Below are 19043 nucleotides of genomic sequence, written 5' to 3'. Positions count from 1 at the left end.
GACTCCTCGTCCAGTGCTGTTGCAGCCCAATGGCCTCTATGTGCGGCGGGCGAGGGACGGTGGCGCGCGTTTGCCATCCGGCGTAAGCGCCAGGGGTTAACGGGGACACTGTTTCCAGCGCCTCGGGCCACTTGGCTGCGCTGTTTGCGCTAAAAGCTTAATTCACTGCACCCTTTTCGGGCTTCTTTGCACCGCAGCACGAGAACGGCGGGGGTGTGTACGTCGTTCGTATGAGTGACACGTGTACCTCATAGTGGTCTACGTGCAGCAGTCACCGCTTATCACCTGGGCACAGCCAGGGACTCGAGCAGCCCCGTCAACTCGGACGACCCATGTGCGCACTTGGCGACTCGTTTTTTTTTTTTTTTTTTCAAAAGTGTGTCGCAAAGCACATTATTGCGGTTAACTAAGCGGTGACCCTAGGTCGCTTAACAGAACTGTTTCTGGCTGAAACGTCGGGCCTTTTCGGGCCATTAGAACATTATTTCGCCAGAACACGCCCTTCACGTATAGTCCCGATTAATAACTTCAGCCGCGCAAGAGGCTACGCCACATTAAGGCTCAAATAGTTAAGTCGCAAGGTAATCACTTGTCGGTTTAACGCGCTGTCATGAATGTTAAATTGGGACTGATACATAAATATTTTTATATAGTGACCTTTCTGTCCGTGAAGTGGGAAAGAAGTTCGAATAAAAATGCAGCCGCGTGAGCATTTATTTTTAAACGCTCCACAAATGCGCCGAAGTAATTGCTTGCTTGCTTGATTCGAGGAGCATAGGAAGAGTGCGTTGAAACCCACCGTCAACTAAGATTACAAGTATCACAAATTGCCGAATCTTCCGTTTTACCTTTTCAAGATGAGCACAACGACATGAATTTTGCACGACGCTCCTCTGGACGCACTTTTCACACTCCTCCACTTCCCTTCCTATTAGCCTTTAGTATTTAGTATCTAATACTAAGTATCTATTTAGTATCCCGTAGATAATAGACCTAGCTCTATTATCTACGGGGAAGGATAGGCTGATCTCTTTGATGTATAGCTTAAAGCTTTGGGGAGATGGAGAAAAATAACCGTTTGAGGAAACGACACCGCAAACATCCAGGAAAGAAACTGTAACGACCGCACCAAAAGCAAAAAAAAAAAAAAAAAAAAAAATATCGTACAAGGCATCATCAGACTGCCTTGACCTTACATCAGTGGAGTCTGCAGCGTCTTGTAATAAAATTGTGTGACCGACACATTTATCGGCAGTCCATCATAATTTGTGACTGACGGGGCTATATACGGAGGTGAAAAGCGGAGGTGAAAAATAACGCGATACATGCCAACCAATCAGGCTCCTGTAGGCGTCGGATAAATTGGTAACGACTGAACTCGTTTGATGAAATTAGCAGGGTCTTGCACGTACCACAGGAGGCTCTCGACTACGTGTAGAGTGTAGTAGGTCGAAACATCTTAACGCGCCGCACTGGTTGCGCTGCGTTCGAGAATTTCTCGGGAACTGTCCTTTCTCCGAGACGTCGCAAGCACTCGCCGAAAAACACTCCGCTTCCGGAGAAGGTAAACTAATACTGGCATGGTGTCTTATTTACGGCTCGATTTATTATTTTTACGTCTGCCTCAGCCTTACGCTGAACGCTACGCTAGTTTCATTTGCATGATAAAGACAGTCTTGAGCAAAGCGACCGCACAGCGGTTAGGGCGGGTCGAAAGGGTCGCCGCCAAACAAGTGCCGCGCGCGAACAAGACCGCTGCATGGTTCCATCTTCGCCGCAACGGCTGCAAGACTATGACGTACGGCTTCCTTAGCACAACCAGTATTTATTGGCTATGCCAGCATAGATGGTGGATCGCGGCGGTTACGCGTGCTCTCGTCGTCTACGGTTATGCAAGGTTTCTGCTTGTTCGCTTAGATTAGGCTTTGACGATCTCCATGCCCGGGTGGTTTGCGTGCGAGATCGTTAACGAATACAGGCGCGCGTGGTGCTTGCTGAGTGTGCACATTGACGCAACGCAACGCAACGCACGCACGCACGCACGCACGCGCGCGCACGCACGCACGCACACACACACACACACACACACACACACACACACACACACACACACACACACACACACACACACACACACACACACACACACACACACACACACACGCACGCACACACACACACACACACACACACACACACACACACACACACACACACACACACACACGCACACACGCACACACGCACACACACACACACACACACACACACACACACACACACACACACACACACACACACACACACACACACACACACACACACACACACGCGCGCGCGCGCACGCACGCACGCACGCACACACGCACGACCGCATTGTGCCGGGGGAATGACTCAAATACGCTAGTACCGTGCTTGAGGTGAACTTTAAAGAAGCCCGGGATGATAAGATTAATCCGGAGCACCCCACTAGGCATCTCTTATAGCCAGTGTGTTGCTTTCGAACGTTAAATCCCATGAATAAATCCACTCCTGTATTTGGTGCTTATACATGAGTTTATTGTTCAACTCATAAATGTAAAAATCTCTTAAGAGGGCAATTATAAACCAAGAGACATTGGAGCAAGATATTTTATCGTAGCCTTGGTGTTGAGTGCTCAATGTGGATCAGTGTTCGCCATGCACTTTAAGCACACAGTGACGGGTCCTTGAGCTATCTAGAATGCTTAAATTATAAGAAGCTAAAAATTGAAATTGTCACTTACACGAATAGCTATAGTATACTAGTGCATATTTGGACTGGCGAAAATGGAGCGTGCGTAATGAAAAATGGTACCTGGCTAATGCGCCACCAGATTGTATTTTGCTGTTAATTTCCTCTAGATTTAATGCCTAAATTACTGCGATCAGGACTCAATAATGACTTGCACGAAATGAGGTCCTGACAAGACAGTGTCGCCGGAATGCTCCACTGTGACTCTGAATGCCGATTAAGTTAATCCGCGATTGCGAACTCCAGAAAGTTGCGAGATCTCACGCCAGCTGAAGTGGGATAAACTTCCTGATGAGGCCGCCTTCTAGTTTCGAAAAGAGGTCGAGCCGCCATTTGCTGGCCATAAGTTCGAGCGCCAATACTGACTCCTTATGCCGTAGTCGCTGAGAGGCTATGATCACCCCCATGCGAAAAAGCAAGTATATGGATGGGCAAACTGGCAAGAATCGCACTTAGCAAAAGAAAAATGAAGAAGAGAAAGCCGCGCGACATCGTAAGCCAATTGGCGCACGCCGCAGGACGTGAGAGTGACGTTTACCTATGTTACGCCCCTCTCTCTCTCTCTTTGCAGCTGGCAACCTGAGAAGACTCGCGTCGGCAGCGCACTTTGTTCCCAGTCAAACGGCATTGCGCCGCACACCTCCACCGGACGCACGGGAGCCTCGCCGCACTGCCTTTTGGGCCGATCGCTCTTTCCAATCTATCCGCGAAATGGGAGGCCCGTCGGCGTGCCGAAAAGAACCAAAGCAACGCGCTTGCGCGCGGGAGCTGCAGTGCGACGCTCCGAAGGTGCGTGCGCGCGCGTTCGCAAGCAAAGGGCAAAGTAACAAAAAGAAAGAGGCACCGGTGCGGCCGCCGCCGCATCCCATTGGTATTCGAAAACAAATCCCTTGTTAGAGACGGATCAAAAGACGCTTCTGCCGGAGTCAGCATCTTGGGCCCGAAGCCGGTGGTCGCAACCCTTTCCCCGCCGCTGCTCTGTTTCCCCTTTGACGCCTCGCGAGCTGCCGGTCGCCCATGGTGCGGCATGATTAGAAAGAGCACGCCCGCCCGCTACACTTCCATCACGCTGCTTTCGAAGCCGGCGACGCGCCGCCGGGGTCTGGCATCGAGCGCGTGCGGCGCCCAGTCTGTCTGCACCGAAAGAAGGCGACGCCACGCCTGTGAGAAACCGATCGCGGCGGGAAAATAGCGAAAAAGAAAAAAAAAAAAAGGGGGGGGGGGGAGTACCGCATTCGGCACAGCCTGGGATTGAATGCGTGAATCCGCGGGCGAAACGCGTCGCTGTAATAATCGTATACGAGGAAACTGAACGAGCTTCTCTTTCTACACCGAAAAGCCGCTGACGCCGGATTGGTTTTTGGACGTCGGAGCTTTCGGCAGGCGTAACCTGTTTCTGCAAAGTTTTGCTCCCGCATCTCGCGCTGTGGGGCGATGAGGTGACACGCGCCGGCTCTCTGCCTTCTTGCCTGATGGTATACTGCGTGCCTTACAATTTGTTATAAGGTGGCACGAGCATCCCCTAATGCTCGTCCTATATGGGCACAATGCTATACATAAGAGCGGCATGAAACGTGTTCCCACAATATTACGCCGTGTGTTTAGACCCTTCACGCAATAGAACATGTCATTTGAACTGTTGCTTAGGGGAAGAGCAGCCCTACATACCTGTTCAGATTGCTTCTTGCGTGAGTTTTGGAAAGAAGGCGAAGTCCAAAGACGAAAGAAAAAATTGAACGATGAAGAAGAAGAAGAAGAAGAAGAAGAAGAAGAAGAAGAAGAAGAAGAAGAAGAAGAAGAAGAACAACAACAACAACAACAAAAATAATAATACAACTAATATGTTTAGCTTCTATTACATTGAATTGAAATGATGCCGTTTTTTGTACCAAAGCTGCGCTGTAGGTTACATAGCGCAGGTTTAGGACCGTTATGAAGGAAATATCTTGATAAGACAAATAAATGTGTGTGTAGCAGACGTGGGCATCATTGGTGATACCAGATGCTCCTTTTCCCTTACCAAAACAATACTATATCGCAAACATAGGTGGGCTAAAAAAAAAAGAAAGAATAATAAAACATAAATAACAGTTCGACAACGCTTGCGCGTAGATCATACAGAGTTCAGACCAGGATTAATTTTGAGCACTGGGGATTCTTTAACGTGTGACAAAATATAAATATATCAGCGTATTTACCTTCTGCCGCCATCGCAAAGCGGCCACCACGGTCGGGAATCGAAAATCCGATGGCATCTCGATCAGCAGAAGGACATGGTTCTATTGTTTGAGCTCGTTCATCATGCCCTCGCTCCTGACTTTAACAGATAGAAATAACAACTGTTGCGACTTCTTGCATACCAATTCTACGCAGTATATGCGTAGAAGCCCTAATATATCAGCAAGGATGACACTAGGCATATTGAAGAGGCCTGTATACAAGGAGTCTTCCTACGCCGTAAGCAATTTACCCCCATAAGGGTGGTTAAAGGGTGTTTTTGCGTTTAAATTTATATTACATCTATTTATCACGCAATTCGTTCATAACATCCCATAATAAGGGTGTGAGCGAGAACATCACCAACAATAAAAGAAAACAATACCCATAAGGATGGTAAATGGTTGTTTAGCACCCTTTGAGCCCCTATAAGAAGGCATACTTATAAGCGTATTGAAACGGCTGAGGGTTTCAAGGACAGGTTCTAAGCGTAACCAACGTCATTCCTGTGATACAAGGTGCAATTCGATGCAAGATTTCTTACAGATACAGAGGATCCTTCTATAACTAGCGATGAAGTTGGAAGGGCCTTGCAAGACATGGCTCGGGGAAAAGCGGCAGGAGAAGATGGAATAACAGTCGATTTAATAAAACACGGAGGATATATCATGCTTGAAAAGCTTGCGGCCCTTTAAAGATATGCAATGAATCACGACTTCAAGTGTACCGGAGCACTGCAAGAATGCCAACATTATACTGATCCATAAAAAGGGAGAGGTTAGAGAATTTAAAAAAATTAAAGAAATTATAGGCCCATTAGCTTGCTTTCAGTATTGCATAAAATATTCACCAAGATAATTTCCGATAGAATAAGGGCAACACTTGACTTCAATCAACCAAAGGAAGGCTGGCTTCAGGAAGGGATATTCTACAATGGATCATCGATGTCATCAATCAGGTAAAAGATAAATATGCGGAGTACAATCAACCTCTCTATATTATCTTCATAGATTATGAAAAAAGCATTTGATTCAGTAGAGGCATTGTAGAGGCATTCAATAGAGGCATTGCGTAATCAAGGAGTACAGCAGGCATACGTGAATTTCATGGGAAATATCCACAAAGATTCCACAGCTACATTGGTTTTCCAAAAGGAAAGTAGAAAGTTACCTATCAAGAAAGGGGTCAGGAAAGGAGACACAATCTCTGTTTCTCGGTGGACTATTAGAGTTACAGAATGGGTGCCAAGAGAAGGGAAGCGCAGTCGAGGACGGCAGAAAACTAGTTGCGGTGATGACGTTACGAAATCTGCAGGCGGAAGTTGGAATCAGCTAGCGCAACGCAGGGGTAATTGGAGATCGCGGGGAGAGGCCTTCGTACTGCAGTGGACTATAAAAAGAAAGATAGGCTGATGATGATGATAACAAATAACAATCATATATCCAAATATCTGTGCGTGCCAGTAATTACATTTATTACTTTCGTTTTTTCGTTTTCAATAGCCACACTCACTTTTCCACGCTGATTTCTTACGGCAACATAACATTAAATTATGAATCTTGAGTTGTGTGTCTGGCCACTTACGATAAAATCTAGCATTATCAAACGTTTTGCTGAGTTAAGACCATGCAGTAGTTGCTATAAAACTTCACGCACGTTTCTGGGCAAATTATATATATAGCAATATTTTAAAAAGTCAAACGCGGCTACTGTGTGGCGCAGCGCATTCCACGTGAAATTCCTGGGTTTAAAGCCACCTCCGTGGCATTTCTTCCGCCAGCTATTTACGAATGAATTAAACATCAATGAGTTATTCTAAAAATCTCTAGGAAGAAATTCATTTCTTTGGTTTCATACGGCTAGAAATACGGCTTATAAGCTATATATTATAGTCTATAGGAAAGGGACAAACTTAGGGCTCCATGAATTGGTTGATTGACTTACCCTGGAAAAAGAAAAAAAAAATCACGCAGGAACTCCTCTGGGAGTTGTCTAAGTATGCGTAAGCATCTCCGTGCAGCCAGGTGTCATTATCAATGTTATAAAACTTCATCCGACAAGTATGAACCCTTATGAGCCCTTATCGGTCGTTATCAACCTTATTGGACTAGATCCGACCATTATCAACCCTTATCGGTTGTTATCAACTTTACCAGACTCGATCGGAGCCTTAGCAAACCTTCTCAGTTGGTATCAACTTTATCGCAATTGATCCGATCCTTATCAACCTTTATATGTCCTTATCAACCTTACCAGACTAGATCCGACCCTTATCAACCCTTATCGGTTGTTATCCTTTAACGGACTCGATCCGAGCCTTAGCAAACCTTCTTAGTTGGTATCAACTTTATCGCAATCGATCCGATCCTTATTAACATTTATATGTCCTTATCAACCTTATCGGACATGATCCGACCCTTATCAACTCTTATCGGTCCTTATCAACCTTATTTGACTTGGTCTGACCTTTATCAACCCTTATCGGTGCTTATCAACCTCATCAGAATTGCTCCGACTATTATAAGCCCTTATCGGTATTTAACACCTTATCAATCCGCGAGAACCATTACCAACCGTGATGAGACAATCTAACCCCTCATCACTCCTTATCACCCTTATCAATTCATTGACTGCTTATCTGTCTGTGTTGCGCGACGTGAAGCGCATGAGCCCTCAGAGACCGGTGGCATTTCGGTCGGTGAAGGACGCCCCAACGGCAAGGCGCATCCTACGACCAGCGAAACGCATCGGGGATGTGGCGTGTGTGGCATTCAATTTACGCAAAATCAGAATTTTCCTAATGTCTATAATGCTCCAAGTCGGGTCTACACGTGGTCCTAGAGATGGCTTTTATTCCACCATCACCAAACCTTTCAACAGAGCCTTCACAGAACCTGTTATCCTTTGACATTTGTTTTGTACCGCACGTACAACACATTTATATTCACCTTCTGCAAGCGTTGGTGTTTAGCCCACACAAAAGTAGCGAATATTCTAGCTCTTATACCTATGAGGCGAGATAATATCTTTAGACCCATATGTGCTGGTGGACTTGGTCTGGTGCATCTATTTGTGCGACAGATTGTTTGTCGTTTCTTCTTTTTTCGAGATATTTCACACCCAATACTACGGTCATTCATACAAGTTAGTATAAGTAAGTGGTGGTGGTGTTGCAGCAGGTGGGGTTAGCCTGGCATACATAGCCGGCAACTGCTTCGCCTGAGCCTCCTGTGAGTTGAGATCAGGGTGTTTCACCAGTTGTATCAATGCTTTACCCGACCTGGTAGTTTCCTCCCAATATTCTGAACGACCTTGTGTGTGGGGTTTTATGTATGAAGTCTATTTTGCTGTGCAATTCCTCTTGGTTCGGTTTTCAACTGAGTATCTCTACATAATGTCCAGAAAACCAGTGTATAAAGATTTGATATCAATTATTTTCCCACCTCCCTTTTACCGTTGTACATTTTTCAGTCTGCGAGGGCATGGCGTACTTCAGCGAGTCCACAAGATGCCTTTATCGCCATGTACAAAGACACTTTTCTATAAATTACACAGTAAAACGTTACCTATGAAAACTTGGTCACACACACACAAAAAAAAAGACATTTTTGTATCCACTGTGAATTGTCGCCTTTGTGATGTACCCGAGACTATAGAGCATTGCTTCATAAGTTGTAAAGATGCAATACTATTTTGGGATGTGTTTCAAACAACTCTTAAGAAAGACTTCATTTTGAATCAGTATATCAACCGATACTTAATTGCACCCCACGAAGAAGACGTGTTATTCGATATGCTTCTCCTAATTGGACTACACAGCTTATGGAAGACACGCATGTTGGGCCGAAACGCTGAACACTTTGTTTCGTCGAAATTTCAGTATGCTCAAATGATTGGACACTGGAATGACATGTGTGATTTAACAGAGTTTCAACCGGACTGGTACCACCTCTCGATAAGTTGCTTGTCGTTGTCACTTTTTAAAATTCAAAGCTACTTGTAGTTTTTGTGTGGTGCATGGTATGCTCAAAGTGATTTATAGGTCCTTTCTAGGCCATGAATACAAGTTGTGTTGGCTACTGCTTGCACGTTTCTCGCGTATAGTACGCTTTTCGCATATACATGATGCAATAAATGCCATGTAAGATAAAAAATCAGAGCCCTTCCACTACTGTGAAGATGGAACCCAGCGAAGCTGTGACTATGGTGGGTCTGTTGTAGTGAATATTGCTATAGTGAATTTATATATTAACATTATTGAATATATTGAGCGTCTTCGGCATGTTCGTCAAAGACCAAGGACACCGGTGTCTTGTTTTCGCCCGGCGCCATGGCCAAGTAGTGCGTTTGCTACGCCAAGTCCACCCCATCGTCATAGACTAGCGTGAGCCACAGCGTTTATAGCCGCGGGACAGTGCACGACAGCGTCAGGATCCTGTGAGATCTCTCCTGCTCCTGCTCTCGGTGGCTCATAGCCACATATCCAACGCTGGTAGGAGCCACGCGTGATTTCTTTCTTACATTCTTTCTCTCTTTCTTTTTGTCTTTATTTCCTTCCTTCCTTCTTTCTTTGTTGTCCCTGGCTCATATCCGCATATCCAACGCGGGTATGCGCCACACCTGATTTTATTATCGTTAATCGTGACGTAACTGACAAGCATATGATGTTATTGATGTCATTACCTATCAGTCATGTTAGTCATCCGTTTTGACACCTGTGCTAAGGCACAACTGGCGGGAAACCGCCACGCACATAGAGCCGAAATGCTGATGATGATAGATTTTTTCTACACGCGGACACGATACTGCGCACACGCGGACACACGCGGACGTGGGTACACGCGGACACGATACTGGACACGATATTTAAAGCCAGCTTTAAATGGCTTCGTGACTTTGCGAAGTGATCATTTTTATTAAAAAGGTACTGCGTTATGAATAATTCAACAACCATTATTAAAGTTTTCCGAGGGCAGGATTCGAACACAGAACCTCTAGAACAGAATCCCGATATTGAAACCATGACTCCACGGGCGCATGGACAAGCAAAGTCACTGAAATTAGCAGCGATTATGCGTTCTTGGGGGTCTCTGCATTAAAAAAAAGTTTAAATTGCTTTGAAATTTAGACCATTTCAGGCCCAGATAAAGTTTAATAAACGAAGCCACAAGAACATCTAAATCCCCAAGTACAAAGATCAGGCAAATCCATACACTACCCATCATTCCCATGGTGGATGAACAATCGCAGTGCCAGAATTCCCTCTAGTAATTGTAGCAAACTCTATGGGACGGACGGACGGACGGACGGACGGGCTGACGGACGGATTGACGAGTTTTCCTCGTTGGGTAGGCATAGAAATGCTTACGCATTTAAACGAAAATAAAGATACAATGTTCAAAAAAAGTTTCTCTCGTCATTTGCTGTTTTGTCCGAATGAGCGTCGTAACATTCAACGGTTTGCACACTTGCCGTAGTTCTGGTAGGTTCCGTCTTTTTCATTGTTATTCATTAAAACAAAGATTCGCGAATTTGGCATTAAACACATGCGTCACTTCAATCTGTTATGTAAGGCGGTTATTATAGGGTACCCTTTGTTAACTATGACAGATGCTCCTTAAAGCAATTTAGCTTGTAAGTTAGTGCACTCACCTGCCAAAAAAAAAAAAAAAAACTGCTGTGCGAGTAACGACCGATGGCGTCAATCTCTTAGCACTTCGATTCTGCTTAGGTATATTGCTGATTTTAAAGCGGTGTGAAATGTCAGCATTGTATAGAGAAAGAGCTGCGACCCGTTCGGCTTAATCACCTGCCACAACTGTGGCCGTAACAAATGACCTAATAGCGTTCTAGTCGGAGAGCAGTGTCCACGAGAATGTGGAACACGAGCGTGACCAAGAAAGCCACCTTCCTCTCCGACGTGCGTAACCCGTCTGTCCGTGTCTTCAGTTGTCCGTTGTCGAAGGCAGAGAACGCGCACCCACACTCCCCGTTTCGCGTGCACTCGCTCAACTGGTTGCGAAGCGCTTTATGCTCTCGGGCGAGGGGCGGCCACCCTAAACGCCGCGGCGCTTAGACTCGGGGACGGGAGGAGAAGTGGGGGGGGGGGGGGGGGGGGGGACACGAATGGAGCCCGTAGCTCAAGCGCGGCACCTGATACAATTGCCCGTGGCGTGCGTAGCCGCTTTTGGAGTTTTTGAGCCACCGCAGGAATGGCAAGAGTCGCGCAGCTCTTTCCCCGACCACCGTGCGGGCTTCGGCTCGAAGGGGGAGCAAAAGGGGGCTGCGTGGGTGCCCGCTCTGGGCGCTTCGGCTATCGATCGCTGCTGGCGGCACGGGCGAGGGGGAGCCAAAGAGATGACTCAGGAGAAAATCGGGACGCCGGCCCCTTGTTCCCTCGCAAGCCAGTGTTCGCCGGTGGGTTCCCTCACCCTCGGACAACGCTACGCTACAAAAAAGTGAGACACGGCTTGCAGGGAACGCGGGGGAAAAATAAAAGTGCGCAGAGGCCGATAGAAAAATGCCCCAGCGAACTGTTGGGGAAGGAGGGGTAGGATGGGTGAAGGGGGAGACGACCCCGCCAGTCGAGACCAAAACAAAACCTTCCCAGGGTTCAGACAAAACAGACGGCCCGAGCTAAGAGTCAAGCGGGACGACGTGCGCGGGATGAACCTTGCTCGCAGACATGGCTGATACGGTCCGACTACTGACATCCGCGAGTACACTTAGCTCCACGAACTACCGCGCCTTACACGATTCCAAATATATCCCACCCTTCGTGAGTCGCTGCAGTGACGTTTCGCCTATCATGTGTTGAGTCCCGAATGACATGGTACCTGTGCAAATTTGCGTTTCCAACGTCGATCACTTTTTCTATCACAGAAAATAGGGAGTCATGTATGCTTTGAGCACACTTGTTACAACACGGGAGGCCCATCGCGGTGGAACAGCGGCTATGGCATTTCGGCTGCTGAACACGAGGTTGCATGTTCGATTCCCGGCCGTGGCGACCACGTCTCGATGGAGGTGAAAGGAAAAAAAAATGCTCGTGTACTGAGATTTAGGCGTAGGTTAAGTAACTTCACCTGGTCGAAATTAATCCAGAGCCCTTCTCTGTGGTGTCTCTTATAGCCCCAGCGTTGCTTTGTGCCGTTGAAAGATCTCCTTACCTTGGCGCAAACAACGAATTCGGATCGTATTAGAGTAGACTCCGCATAACCTAAACGACAGACAATATATATATATATATATATATATATATATATATATATATACTTTTTAAAAGGAGTAAATGAGCCTTTGGTGAGAGCAAAAACAATAAACGAATATGCCCTTAAGAGGGGAGCACTGCGTCAGGCAGTGCATTAGTTTCCTTCGGCTATGGCATACCCGCTGCAGCTGCAAAGCGGTTATAGAGTTTTGCTGCTGAGCCTGCTCAGCAGCAAAACGATATAACTAAACAATATAAATGCTATAACCGCCGACCTCGGCCGCCTGCGGGCGGAGTCCAAATACACATATATGTTTTTTGCTATGAAAGTCAATAAAGAGTTAGTTTCGCCATTCACAGATTTGCTACGGTGTTCTTGACCGTCACTACCACCTGAGAATATAAATAACTTAAGGAAGTCGAAATTAATACGGAGCCGTCCACTACGCCGTCTCTCGTAGCCCAGGTGTGGCTTTGGGACGGTAAACCTGATCGATTACTTCGTTCGTGGAGCCCATATTGAATTAAAAAAAAAAAAAACTAAGCTATAGAAAAATAGACTGAACTTGTTGAGATAGTTTTGTTATTGTTGTTGCAGTTGTTGCGGTAGTTGAGACTTTAACAATTATCCTCCAATGGTTTTTGTAAAGTTTTTTATCCATTGTGCAGTGTAATTGTGACTCATTCAACTTGTTCAGGTGGTCTAATAATAATAATAGTAAAAAGCAACCAAACAAAAATGCTTGGCTATACGGTAACTCCCATTGTCTGTGAAAGTACCTTTTCCGTGTCGTGAAGTAGATTACTGGGGCATGAAAGACGGCACCACGAGGGAAGCTGAGTCCGGTAGCAGATGAAGCAAGAGAGCAGCGATAAGGCCGTTCAGTAATCTATGTTGACCGACTTTCTTTTGACTTTGTACCCTTTACGTAAGAGCCATTACAACACCTTTATATCGATGCTTCTGTGAAGAGAGACCTACACGGAAGTCGCTACACCAGAATTCCTGTTGCGAAGGGCTTGGCGCATCGGCAGTCCCAACCATCTCAGCCTGTCGTGCGCTATAATTCGAGTAGAGATACACTCTCTGACGATGAAATTCCAGGGCCAATGAAGTTGCTTAGTTAATGATAATGGAGATATGTGGTCTTCATGCAGGACTGTGACAGTGATTATTGGTCTAGCATGACATGCAGAAACCCCGAAGCTTGCAGACATTCGTTCACTAAATCTTTATCTAAGTAATGCTCCAACAACCGTGAAGGTGTTCCTTTCAATGGTGGTTCAACCCGACGCTCAAAGCGCAGGCCGGTACGGGACCGTAGCGCTGGCCGCGCGCTGGCATTGGAGAATAGTCGCCGTGGCAAGCACGAACCACATGATGTGCTACTGCTCTGTGAAACCCGTTCACTTGCCGGCATCGAGGTGACATTTAAGTGTGCCTTATACTTGGTGGGCCTTGAAAGGATCTTTTCGCGTGATCATAAAATTGAAGGAAGAGCAGAGCCGAACGCTATTCGTTGTCACTGGTGATAAAAAAAAATCCTAGAACTGAAATATTACTTATCTGCATGAACATTCTGGATGGTTTCAGTTGATCACTTAAAGCATAAGGAACTGAAGCGAAAATATAACGGGACTTCACACTAAATACTTTCAAGAACTGCCTTCCTTGTAAAATAGCAGGTGAGAGTGAAATTAGCGTTACTAGATTTAAAGTGGCGGCACTAACGGCGTTGTCATAATAAGCTTCAGGAAAATTGCACTAGGCAGCTTAAAAAGTATAGTAGGCGCGAACAAAAGCACGTTATGCGGCACCTTGATATGCTGGCAGTATAGAGTTGGAGACTACGCCTCAGATTGATCCAAGAAAGCCATCCACGAGAACATAGAGTATTGTGCGAATCCTTTTTACTTTACCCAATCTGTGTCGTCCTCCATTGCGCAGTTAGCAACGTGGCTGCCGCAGATAGCTTCTGTTCTATAGTTAGCACCTCCGGGCCGTGATTTCCTTCGTATTGTCACACCAGGGACGAACGGCAGAAGCTCAGTTGCTTCATGTCTTAGAAATACCTACGCAGGCTACTTGTCTTGAGCTTTCCTGTAAATGTGCTAGCCTCATACCGTTCTGAAGCCCGGCAAGATTTCAAAGAGCCTACAGTCGTATCGCCCCACTGCTTTTCTAAGTCGCGTCGGGAAGGTCATGGACAAGGTGGTGCTTCGGCGCTTAGACTGGGATGAGTTGAAGACGTGTGTATTCATGACAGGCTACAGCAATAATGACGACATTACTGCCCTTACGAGCTTTGATGAGCGTAACAGAGCATGGATGCTATCATTCTAGCTGTGTCCCGTAAGACTTAGAGATTGACTCCAACCAAGTAAGAGAATTTATTAGCCAAACGTTTCGGAGCCAGTTCGGCTCCTTCTTCAGGGGGTATTCTTCGGAGGTGGCGGTGTGCCGCTTTTAAAAGGTCCATCGTAAGAAAGGAGAGGAAGGGGGAGAGAGCGTAAGGTGGGGAGCCGCCTTCCTCTCCTTTCTTACGATGGACCTTTTAAAAGCGGCACACCGCCACCTCCGAAGAATACCCCCTGAAGAAGGAGCCGAATTGGCTCCGAAACGTCGGGCTAATAAATTCTCTTATTTGGTTGGAGTCAACCTCTAAGTCTTAATCAATTTTCCCAACCAGACAGGTAATTCTGTCGAAATGTTTAGCTTCTAGCTGTGTCCCTTGATATAAAAGGAGATTTTGACAAAATATGACATGAAGCCATTCAGATGACTCTGTAATCAATGGGAATTAGTGGTCGCATGTATCACTGGAAGTTATACTCACTAACAGGTCGGTTTACATGTTGATACATATGGGCGATACGAATTACAATACGATATCCGTATGTCATGGTGTTCCACAAAGCAGAGTTTTATGTCCAACACGTTCTAACATCTGCCTCTTTAGTCTGAAAAAGAGTGCCTACCGGCGTCAATGGGCCCTTTAAGCCGGAGAAAGCAGATGGTGTCTTTACAGTAGTGTCTACAGTAGTGTCTACAGTAGTGTTACAGATGGTGTCTTTTCAGCAGATGGTGTCTTTACAAATGATGCTCTGGGCTCAACCGACAAATACAGGAAGCGAGATTGCAGAGAACCACCAACTCCATCGAGAAATCCCAGTGGTACCGAGGTTTCTCAACATCACCCGAAAAATCTGCACCTATTGTGTTCACAATGCGTGATGTCTCTAATTGCTGAATGTTATAAACATTCGTATACACAACGTTGAATAACAATGATTCCTTGGCCGGGGGTGACTTTTGACAAGAGTCTGACATGATCAGGACCCATAAAAGTTTTCTTCTGCACATGAAACACCCGCGTAACGCTATGGGAGCGTTTTATACAGCGCTTGCAGTGGATGCACCGCGGTGCTGGCGCGGTCATCGGAGCGAACGCCGGACAGACGCCGGACAGACGCCGGACGGATGCCATAAGCGTTCTGTGCGTACGCCGATTTCTGCGCAAAGGTCGACTGGCATGGGCGGCGTGTGAACATTGTCGGCGCAACGTGCAAACTGCCTCGCCGTTTCAAAATTTTGAACCAATTTCGTAACTACTCCAATGCGTTGTTTTATTTCCAGGTTCGCCTACATTTGCAACCGCGGCTTAAGTCAGACTCGTAAACGTACACTTGTAAGCACTCCACGCTTACAAACCGGCTGCAGGCGGATTACACGTCTTGTACTTTCGTGTAAATACGAGTAAAATGCCTTCTTTGCTGTTCGTTGATGTTCGCGTGTCAATTTCTGAGCACTGTACATCTCTCCCTGTGCGGGGACAGGGTTACTTCGTGACATCGACAAGGCCTAATATTTGTTGTGTGCCTGCGTGTCGGTCCGGTTGCAAGGGTGCCGACGAAAAATCATTATCGTTGTTTTGTTTCCTTACCGACGCGGACCTACGAAACAGGTGGAAGTAAGCCATACCGCGATAGAGACTCTCGGACCCGCCGTAGTAGCCCATTGGGTATGGCGTTGCACTGCTGAGCTCGAGGTCGCAGGTTCGATCCTGGTCGCGGCAGCCGCCCTTCGATGGAGCTGAAATGCAAAAACGCTCCCGTGCTAAGATTTAGGTGCGCTTTAAAGAAACCCAGGTGGTCAAAATTAATTCGTAGCCCTCCACTACGGCGAGCCTCAGAATCAGATCGTGGTTTTGGCACGCTAAACCTCAGAATTGTTTTTTTTCTTCCGGGGGCACACAGGCCCACGTTGCCTGCTTTCAGGTGGGGTGGCGCCGGTGGCAAGGGGTGGTGGTGAGCCCGCGAAAGGCGTCCCATCATTCCTTCGTTCGTCTCTGCGCGGCGCGGCAACCACTTACGTGAAATAACCTGGGGCGACTAGGTCTACTCTAGCTACCCTTGTCTGGAAATAATGTCGTGTACAATGCCTGTGCACTGTCCCCCTTTACGATAATACGACGATGCTCCTCCGCTGTAGCATTCGCACAAACGTGGCTACGATCTCGAATGCGCAACTCCTGTTTTGCTTTCGGCGGGATGCACCCGCTTCATACACCCCCATTAAAAGGCGAAGCGCGCTTCCAGGAGGATACAAAATGCCCTGGGCCGGTATTTTGTAGCGATGCCTTTCCGGTAATAATGCCTTTTCGCGCTTATCGCGCTTTGTCAGTGGTCGGAGCGACGGTCCGCTCGCGTTATCAACGGGATCAGTTGGCCGTGAGCGGTGGATGGTAAGACTAGAGTAGAATAAGTCATAATGCATCGCTACGAAATCGCGGCCCTGTAAGCGATGTGGTGGTAGCAGCCTTGAGCACGGTATAAAATTATATATATTACGCATATGGAAGCTCGTTTTAATATAGCTCAATATGGGCTTATTATTTCTGGGCTCTCGAGATTTAATCTTAATTCTGCTGTTTAGACCAGACTGTCAGTATTGAGTAGAATATTTATCATCTCTTGTAAGCTCAATGTATATGTATAATTTGGCCTGACTTTGTTCCGTTCTGTGCCGGGATTTTGTGCTTCGGTGCTCTCTTCTTACTTCTTTTTTTTTAAGTTTAACATCACTTTAAGACTGAGTGTTTGACTTATTTATATTAGTTGACCGTTGAACGTAAGTTTGAATGTGGTCTTATGGTTTTTTTTTTTTTTTTTCAGGTTTGTGGCTTTCATTATTTGCATTGCGATGTGAAAAGGGGTAGCCGGCGACACATAAAGGCACCCACATCTCGTAAATATCGTATCATAAAAATCCTTTTATGTTTAGGTAACTATTATGTTGACATAAAGCTTATTCGTGATGAAGCAAGTAGCAAATAGAGTAGGCCCTTCATAGCAGGCGGTTACCGAGTTTCCTGCTTTACATATAGTACCATACGGTTTCTTTTTTTTTTTTACTTCTAATGCTTAAAAAAAAGCTTACAAAATTTACCTTGCACTGCGTCAGCACAGATGAATTGTCTACTGACGAATATCATTTGCAAAAAAAGAAAAAGAAAAGAAAAACACTAATGCAATTCATTCACTAATTAAACTAATTGCATTACTTACTGTTTAGTTATAAGCTTTACGGCACATGTTTCATTGAAAAGTTGAAGGGAACCGTAAGAAAATCTAGTTACGAGTTCGTCATTTCAAAATGGCCATGCAAATCGAAATAACTCAGGTTTTATTTACCTCAGTTTACCTCGAAATAACTCAGTTCAATTTACCCAATTTACGCACGCGGCACCGCGAAGCATGGCTCTCTGTCCCAACCCTTTGTGACGTAAAAGCGTGGCGTAAAATGAAGCTGCCATCACACTTCCCTCTTCCCACGAGCTGATTCAGCAGAAGGCCTGTTCACTCCGATCTATGACGTGATGCTACCTGGTCCGACTGCCATAGAATCTAATGGGGGTGCTCCCGAGTAAGCAACGGTGATTTCGACGTCACCGCTTTCGCCATGCCAGTCTCGGCAATGGAAATTTCGGGCCAGGTAGCATCACGTCATGGATCGGAGTGAACAGGCCTTGTGCTATGTAGGTGGTGTTGGCTGATTACGACTGGCGCTTTGCGCAACTCCCGATTGGCCGCATAGTCGCTTCAGCAGCATGCAGTGGCAAGACAGACCGCTTAATCGCGCGGCATGGCGAAGCTTTATTTCACGCCACCCAACTGCAGCACTTCACGGAGCCGCATGCGTGATCACGTATATTGAACGAATAATTTGACGCCGATTATGTCAGTCTACATGGCCATTTTCAAATGTAGAAACACATAACTACACGTTTATGACGATTCTCTTCAACTTTACAATATAACTACGTATTCGCAAGATTTTTAGCTAAAAATGAGGTAATTTATGCAATTACTTTAAGTTGTGAATAGACTGGTTTCACTTTTTTTTTGCAAATAATGACCACGTGGGCTGCTAATTCATCTGTAGTGGCGTGATTCGAGTAAATCTCGTAGGCTTTAAAAAAGTGTTCGAAGTAACGCACGCACACACGAGCAGGTGCACGCACGCACACTCACTGTATTTGAAGCAGGAAACACGGCAACCACCTGTTAAGAAGTGCCTATTCTACTCGCTACTTAATTAATTTAATTATGGGGTTTTACGTGTCAAAGCCACCACCTGATTATGAGGCACGCCGTAGTGGGGGTGCCTTTAACGTGCACCCAAATCTAAGCACACGAGCGTTTTCGCATTTCGCCCTCCATCGTAATGCGGCGGCCGTGGCCGGGATCCGATCCCGCGACCTCGTGCTTAGTAGCCAACACCACAGCCGCTAAGTAAACATGACGGGTTACTCGTTACTTGCTTCATCACAACAAAGCTTA

General features: G+C 46.2%; 1 protein-coding gene across 1 annotated transcript in view; it reads right to left on the bottom strand.

Moving 5' to 3' along the window:
• LOC125946332 (uncharacterized) overlaps positions 1 to 19043 on the bottom strand; it is a 136998-nt gene that overhangs the window by 113876 nt on the left and 4079 nt on the right. The gene's annotated exons all lie outside the window — the stretch shown is intronic.

This window comes from Dermacentor silvarum, chromosome 1 (assembly GCF_013339745.2).
Source record: "Dermacentor silvarum isolate Dsil-2018 chromosome 1, BIME_Dsil_1.4, whole genome shotgun sequence".
Lineage (NCBI taxonomy): Eukaryota > Metazoa > Arthropoda > Arachnida > Ixodida > Ixodidae > Dermacentor > Dermacentor silvarum.
Note: the sequence above shows the minus strand (reverse complement) of the source record. Positions and strands in the feature narration are given on the sequence as shown.